The sequence below is a fragment of the Salvelinus sp. IW2-2015 genome, unplaced genomic scaffold (assembly GCF_002910315.2).
Source record: "Salvelinus sp. IW2-2015 unplaced genomic scaffold, ASM291031v2 Un_scaffold1249, whole genome shotgun sequence".
Lineage (NCBI taxonomy): Eukaryota > Metazoa > Chordata > Actinopteri > Salmoniformes > Salmonidae > Salvelinus > Salvelinus sp. IW2-2015.
In genome coordinates, this window is record NW_019942797.1 from 273337 (window position 1) to 281088 (window position 7752).

Here is a 7752-nt window from a genome sequence, read left to right on the forward strand (position 1 = left end):
CAAATGTCTGTCTGAAGCAGGGCTTTCCAACCCTGTACTTGAAGAGGTACCTTGCTGTAGGTTTAAACTCCAACCCTGTACTTGAAGAGAGAGGTACCTTCCTGTAGGTTTAAACTCCAACCCTGTACTTGAAGAGGTACCTTCCTGTAGTTTAAACTCCAACCCTGTACTTGAAGAGTACCTTCCTGTAGGTTTAAACTCCAACCCTGTACTTGAAGAGGTACCTTCCTAGTAAACTCCACCCTGACTTAAGGTACCTCCTGTAGGTTTAAACTCCAACCCTGTACTTGAAGAGCTACCTTCCTGAAGGTTTAAACTCCAACCCTGTACTTGAAGAGCTACCTCCTGAAGGTTTAAACTCCAACCCTGTACTTGAAGAGCTACCTTCCTGTAGGTTTAAACTCCAACCCTGTACTTGAAGAGGTACCTTCCTGTAGGTTTAAACTCCAACCCTGTACTTGAAGAGGTACCTTCCTGTAGGTTTAAACTCCAACCCTCCTTGAAGAGGTACCTTCCTGTAGGTTTAAACTCCAACCCTGTACTTGAAAAGATATCTTCCTGAAGGTTTAAACTCCAACCATGTACTGGAAGAGGTACCTTCCTGTAGGTTTAAACTCCAACCCTGTTCCTGAAGAGCTTCTGTACCTTCCTGTAGGTTTAAACTCCAACCCTGTTCCTGAAGAGCTTCTGTACCTTCCTGTAGGTTTAAACTCCACCCTGTTCCTGAACAGCTTCTGTACCGTCCTGTAGTTTAAACTCAGACCCTGTTCCTGAAGAGCTTCTGTACCTTCCTGTAGTTTAAACTCCGACCCTGTTCCTGAAGAGCTTCTGTACCTTCCTGTAGGTTTAAACTCCAACCCTGTTCCTGAAGAGCTTCTGTACCTTCCTGTAGGTTTAAACTCCAACCCTGTTCCTGAAGAGCTTCTGTACCTTCCTGTAGGTTTAAACTCCAACCCTGTTCCTGAAGGCTTCTGTACCTTCCTCTGTAGGTTAAACTCCAACCCTGTTCCTGAAGAGCTTCTGTACCCCTGTAGGTTTAAACTCCAACCCTGTTCCTGAAGAGCTTCTGTACCTTCCTGTAGGTTTAAACTCCAACCCTGATCCTGAAGCTTCTGTACCTTCCTGTAGGTTTAAACTCCAACCTGTTCCTGAAGAGCTTCGTACCTTCCTGTAGGTTTAAACTCCAACCCTGTTCCTGAAGAGCTTCTGTACCTTCCGTAGGTTTAAACTCCAACCCTGTTCCTGAACAGCTTCTGTATCTTCCTGTAGGTTTAAACTCCAACCCTGTTCCTGAAGAGCTTCTGTACCTTCCTGTAGGTTTAAACTCCAACCCTGTTCCTGAAGAGCTTCTGTACCTTCCTGTAGTTTAAACTCCAACCCTGTCCTGAACAGCTTCGTACCTTCCTGTAGTTAAACTCCAACCCTGTTCTGAACAGCTTCTGTACCTTCCTGTACTTAGTTTTCACTCCAAACCAAATTTAGCACACCTGATTTTATTATTAGCTGGTTGATAACTGAATCAGGTTGTGAAAACTGTGGTCAGAGCGAAAACCTACAGGAGGGTAGCTCTCCAGAAACAGGGTTGAGAGCCCGGTCTGAAGCTTCCCTCTCCCAGAGACTGTAGTAGCCTGTCCTCCAGAGCAGAGCACCTCTCTCAAAACCTCGGCCCAGTCACTCAGTCCACTGTTTGGTGACCCCCAAGACGTCACTCAGTCTGCCTGTCCACTGTGTTGGTACCCCGAGAGGTCACTCAGACTGCCTGTCCACTGTGTTGGTAACCCCGAGAGGTCACTCAGACTGCCTGTCCACTGTGTTGTACCCCGAGAGGTCACCAGACTGCCTGTCCACTGTGTTGGTGACCCAGAGAGGTCACTCAGACTGCCTGCCACTGTGTTGGTGACCCAGAGAGGTCACTCAGACTGCCTGTCCACTGTTTTGTAACCCCGAGAGGTCACTCAGACTGCCTGTCCACTGTGTTGGTGACCCCGAGAGGTCACTCAGACTGCCTGTCCACTGTGTTGGTAACCCGAGAGTCACTCAACTGCCTGTCCACTGTGTTGGTGACCCCGAGAGGTCACTCAGACTGCCTGTCCACTGTGTTGGTAACCCCGAGAGGTCACTCAGACTGCCTGTCCACTGTGTTGGTGACCCAGAGAGGCACTCAGACTGCCTGTCCACTGTGTTGTGACCCAAGACATCACCAGACTGCCTGTCCACTGGTTGTGACCAATACGTCACTCAAACGCCTGTCCACTGTTGGTGACCCCAATACGTCACTCGGTCTGCCTGTCCACTGTGTTGGTGACCCCCAATACGTCACTCGGTTGCCTGCACTGTTTGTAACCCCAGACACTCAGACTGCCTGTCCACTGTGTTGGTGACCCAGAGAGGTCACTCAGACTGCCTGTCCACTGTTTGGTGACCCAGAAGGTCACTCAGACTGCCTGTCCACTGTTTTGTACCCCAAGACATCACTCAGACTGCCTGTCCACTGTGTTGGTGACCCCAATACGTCACTCAAACTGCTTCCACTGTGTTTGGTGACCCCCAATACGTCACCTCGTCTGCCTGTCCACTTGTTGTGACCCCAATACGCACTCGGTCTGCCTGTCCACTGTGTTGGTAACCCCGAGAGGTCACTCAGACTGCCTGTCCACTGTTGGAACTTCCAAGACGTCACTCAGACTGCCTGTCCACTGTGTTATAACCCCCAAGACGTCACTCAGACTGCCTGTCCACTGTGTTGGTGACCCACAAGAGTCACTCAGACTGCCTGTCCACTGTGTTGGTGACCCACAAGAGTTTACTCAGACTCCCGTCCACTTGGGAGATATTTGTGAATATGGTTGTATAAATCACAATAAAAATATGCTTGGAAAACAACATGAAGTCAGACACGGGAATCCTCTGATCTTCCTCAGGCCTCTTCTCCTCTCCTACTGAGAGAAGGGAAACATGCAGGGACACCACACTCACATCTGAGACAAAATAAACCCATAAAAAGCTCAACATGGATCGGCCGAATGAACCTTAAAACCTCCTTGTGGAAAACAGATGTTTTCTAACAGTCCGTTTAAATGGAGGAGGCTCACAGAGGCACTGACCCAACGCTGAGAACTACCACTTTAAGAACCAGGATCCCTTTCCTCTGAGTAAACAGGTGTTGCTCTCTCCTTACATCCAATTTCCCCACTCACGGCTAAACATTCACTTTTCACTTGACCACAGGCAGCTACTCATGCTGAGTTTGTGATGAGTAATACAATGAAAAAGAAAAAAGAAACAGTTGAGTCATGGTGCTTCAAGAGCTCTAACAAATCAGAACAATTCACTAGAGGCAACACACATATGTGAAATAACAACTCTGTTAAACCCACTACTACTACAGTCGTTTCCATAACAACTCTTTTAAACCACTACACTACAGTCTGTTCCATAACAACTCTGTAAACCCACTACTACACAGTCTGTTTCCATAACAAACTCTTTAAACCCCACTACTCCTACAGTCTGTTTCCATAACAACTCTTTTAACCACTACTACTACAATCTTTCCATAACAACTCTGTTAAACCCACTACTACTACAGTCTGTTTCCATAACAACTCTGTTAAACACATACTCCTACAGTCTGTTTCATAACAACTCTGTTAAACCCACTACTACTACAGTCTTTCCATAACAACTCTGTTAAACCCACTACTACTACAGTCTGTTTCCATAACAACTCTGTTAAACCCACTACTACTACAGTCTGTTTCCATACAACTCTGTTAAACCCACTACTACTAACAGTCTGTTCCATAACAACTGGGATCATCTGTTTCAGTCCTGACGTGGGATCATCTGTTTCAGTCCTGACCAGGGATCATCTGTTTCAGTCCTGACCAGGGATCATCTGTTTCAGTCCTGGCGTGGGATCATCTGTTTGTCTGAGCTTTAGCTGACATGACATTAGAAATCTATCAAGCAACAGACATGAGACCATCGCCCATATTTTCTGTTTTCATAGTCTCCCTTTGATGGTTTACGTGTGAGTGAATTACTATTTCATCAGAACACGCAGAAACTGATTGTAAACATGTTTGCTGTGGATCACTCTGAGAAGGCCCTCACTTTGGCTAACATTAAAATACAAGCTTAAACCAATGGAATAATATCCAAGTTCGGCTTTCCGAAGATCAAGTGAGGGAAGATGATGTGTTTAGTCCATTGAGTCTGAATACCACCAGGGTCTTGTATTCCTACGGATTGATTCCCATCCCAACACTAAACTCAACAGCAACATGTCTCCTGCACAACAGAGTCAGCAGGGAAATCTATTTCCATCACAACTTTCTTCTATTCCCCCCTAAATAGAGGCCAAAACACAACCCAACATCAACCTCCCACCAGGCCCTGGGTTACTGGAGAGGCCATTGAAGCAGGTTTGATGACCCCTGGTGACCACTTACAGATAACCCATTTACAGTCTCATTTACAGTCTCCTTTACAGTCCCCTTTACAGTCCCTTTACCATTCACTTTACAGTCTCCTTCACAGTCTCATTTACAGTCTAATTTACAGTCCCCTTTACAGTCCACTGTACAGTCCCCTTTACAGTCCCCTTTACAGTCCCCTTTACAGTCTCATTTGCAGTCCCCTTTACAGTCCTTTTACCGTTCACTTTACAGTCTCATTTACAGTCTCATTTACAGTCCCTATTACAGTATACTCTACAGTCTCATTTACAGTCCCCTTTACAGTCCCATTTACAGTACACTGTACAGTCACCTTTGCAGTCTCCTTTACAGACACATCTGGGGGTTTAGTTTTCCACTTTAGTATGGATGTTGATGGTCAAGCATATCACCATCATTTTCCATCATCCATAAGTCGGTCCCAAATCAATGTCACAATAGTATAATAGAGGCTCTGTCCTCTGGGGCTGGATGTAGTGGAAATATAGACACTCTCCCCAGCTGCTCCTGGCTTTGCTATCATGACATGTGTCACGAACCGGCTCAAAGCCCGTAACAAAAGGGAAACAACGTGGAGATAAGGAATAACAAAATATATTTATTAACTAAGGTAACCTAAATGCAATTAACAATGGTGTGTGTAATCAGTAATGTAAGTGAATGTTTTGCTTGCATAAATGTGATAATGCAGTGTGTTGAAAGGTGTTAAAGCAAACAACCAAAAAACCACAACAAAATCTATGACGGTGTCTGCATGGAGATAGTCTCTTCCATGAATGGGGAAGTGGTGTATTTATCCTGGGAGACACCGGGCCCAGGTGTTTCCCATGTAGCTGACGACCCTCCCAACTCCCCCCACCGGCATCCTAATAAGGAAACAAGAACAAAGAGAGAATACGGCAGACAGAGTGGGAGGGTCGTCACATTCCCCCCCATAAAACCGGGGACCAACAAGGACCCCGGAACATACCGGCCCCTGCGTCCCCAAATTGACACAGCGCCTGCGTCCCCAAATTGACACAGCCCCTGCGTCCCCAAATTGACACAGCCCCTGCGTTCCCAAATTGACACAGCCTCTGCGTCCCCAAATTGACACAGCCTCTGCGTCCCAAATTGATGAGGGGTTACGTGTTCACACTTCCAATTTGCCCCAGCCAACCTCCTCCCCAGACCTCAGCAACCTTTGCGCACAGGAAGCAGCATTTAAGAGGAAAGAAGAACACAAGATCAGGAGGGAACAGACAGCAAAGATAGAACATGACAATACCAAACAATGGTCAGTCACGTAAACATTCAGGAACAGGGCACACAAGAGACCGCATCAGCTACAAACTCCAACGAAAAGAACATCTGGGTCCGCTTCCTAATTTTTTCAACAACTCCCAACGATTCATAGTCACTTCCCAACGATTCACAGTCACTTCCAAACGATTCACAGTCACTTCCCAACGATTCATAGTCACCTGTCTCTTATACACATCTAGATGTGTATAAGAGACAGATATAACAGAATTTCAATCATAATGTTCAACGATCTTCAACATCAGTACATCATTCTAACAGATCCTGATGGAAAGCAAATGAACTCGTCCACATAAGACGCCATAGTCATTAGTAAATAATCTCGCTCAACCCCTCTGCTGAGCACATCAGACCACAACCAGAGAAATGAATCACCCTGAGCACCACAGAAGAGAGATGAGATACGGAGCTTCCCCAAAACCTACAATAACTCAACCCTACGCTTCGTGCGGATTTGCGGTGGGTATTTACGCACTGTAGCCCGCTGGCAAGGAAATAAACCCCCAGCACGCTGGCAGATTCCACCAAGCCACGGATGTGCCCCCGAGACAACTGCTCAGTCCACAGACACCACACAAAAATAACAAACATTAACCATGCCCAACATATTCCAAAAATGAAACACATCGCTAAGCCTATCAGGGGTAAAAGGCTATAGATCCAGGTAGCAAGTTCCACTACCCTACCCAAATCTCCCACTGAGGTACACAGCCAATTACTCACCTCCTCAGACCGATGTCCCAACAGAAAGTAGAACAAGAGTTCCAGGCTGGGCAGGGCCTGGAAACTAACCATTATACTCTCTCCAACGCAGCACACAAACCAAACAAAAAAGGCAACCAATACTGGGCCTATCAAACTCAAACAAAATATGCAAACCAAACACGTACCTCCACGTTCTCCCAAACAAATACGTTCAAATATCCCGGATGAGCCCCCACTTGTCACGAACTGGCTCAAAGCTCGTAACAAAAGGGAGACAACGTGGAGATAAGGAATAACAAAATATATTTATTAACTAAGGTAACCTAAATGCAATTAACAATGGTGTGTGTAATCAGTAATGTAAGTGAGTGTTTTGCTTGCATAAATGTGATAATGCAGTGTGTTGAAAGGTGTTAAAGCAAACAACCAAAAAACCACAACAAAATCTATCAAGGTGTCTGCATGGAGAGAGTCTCCTCCATGAATGGGGAAGTGGTGTATTTATCCTATGACACAGCGGGCCCAGGTGTTTCCCATGTAGCTGGCGACCCTCCCAACTCCGCCCACCGGCATCCTAATAAGGAAACAAGAACAAAGAGAGAATACGGCAGACAGAGTGGGAGKGTCGTCACACATGCTTGAAGCAACGCTGTGTTTGTGACAGCTGTCCAATGAGTCAGACACTCTAAAACCAATGTCTTATTCTTGTGATGATGTCAGACCATGTTACAAATTTCTTATTGAATTGATTGAAGTTAGACCATGTTACATATTACGAATCTCATCTCATGTGGATGCACAGTTTAGAGCTTTAATGAACCAAGACACCTCTGAAGAGGTTGAACCAAGACACCTCTGAAGAGGATGAACCAAGAGGCTGAGCCAAGAGGATGAACCAAGACAACTCTGAAGGAGATGAACCAAGAGAATGAACCGAGACAACTCTGAAGAGGATGAACCAAGAGGATGAGCCAAGAGGATGAACCAAGACAACTCTGAAGAGGATGAACCAAGAGGATGAACCAAGAGGATGAACCAAGACAACTCTGAAGAGGATGAACCAAGAGGATGAACCAAGACAACTCTGAAGAGGATGAACCAAGAGGATGAACCAAGAGGATGAACCAAGACAACTCTGAAGAGGATGAACCAAGACAACTCTGAAGAGGTTAAACCAAGACACCTCTGAAGAGGTTGAACCAAGACATCTCTGAAAAGGATGCAATTCCCAATTTCCATTTTGTATATCCCCAAGGTCACTCTAGGTATTCATTTTGTTTTCATC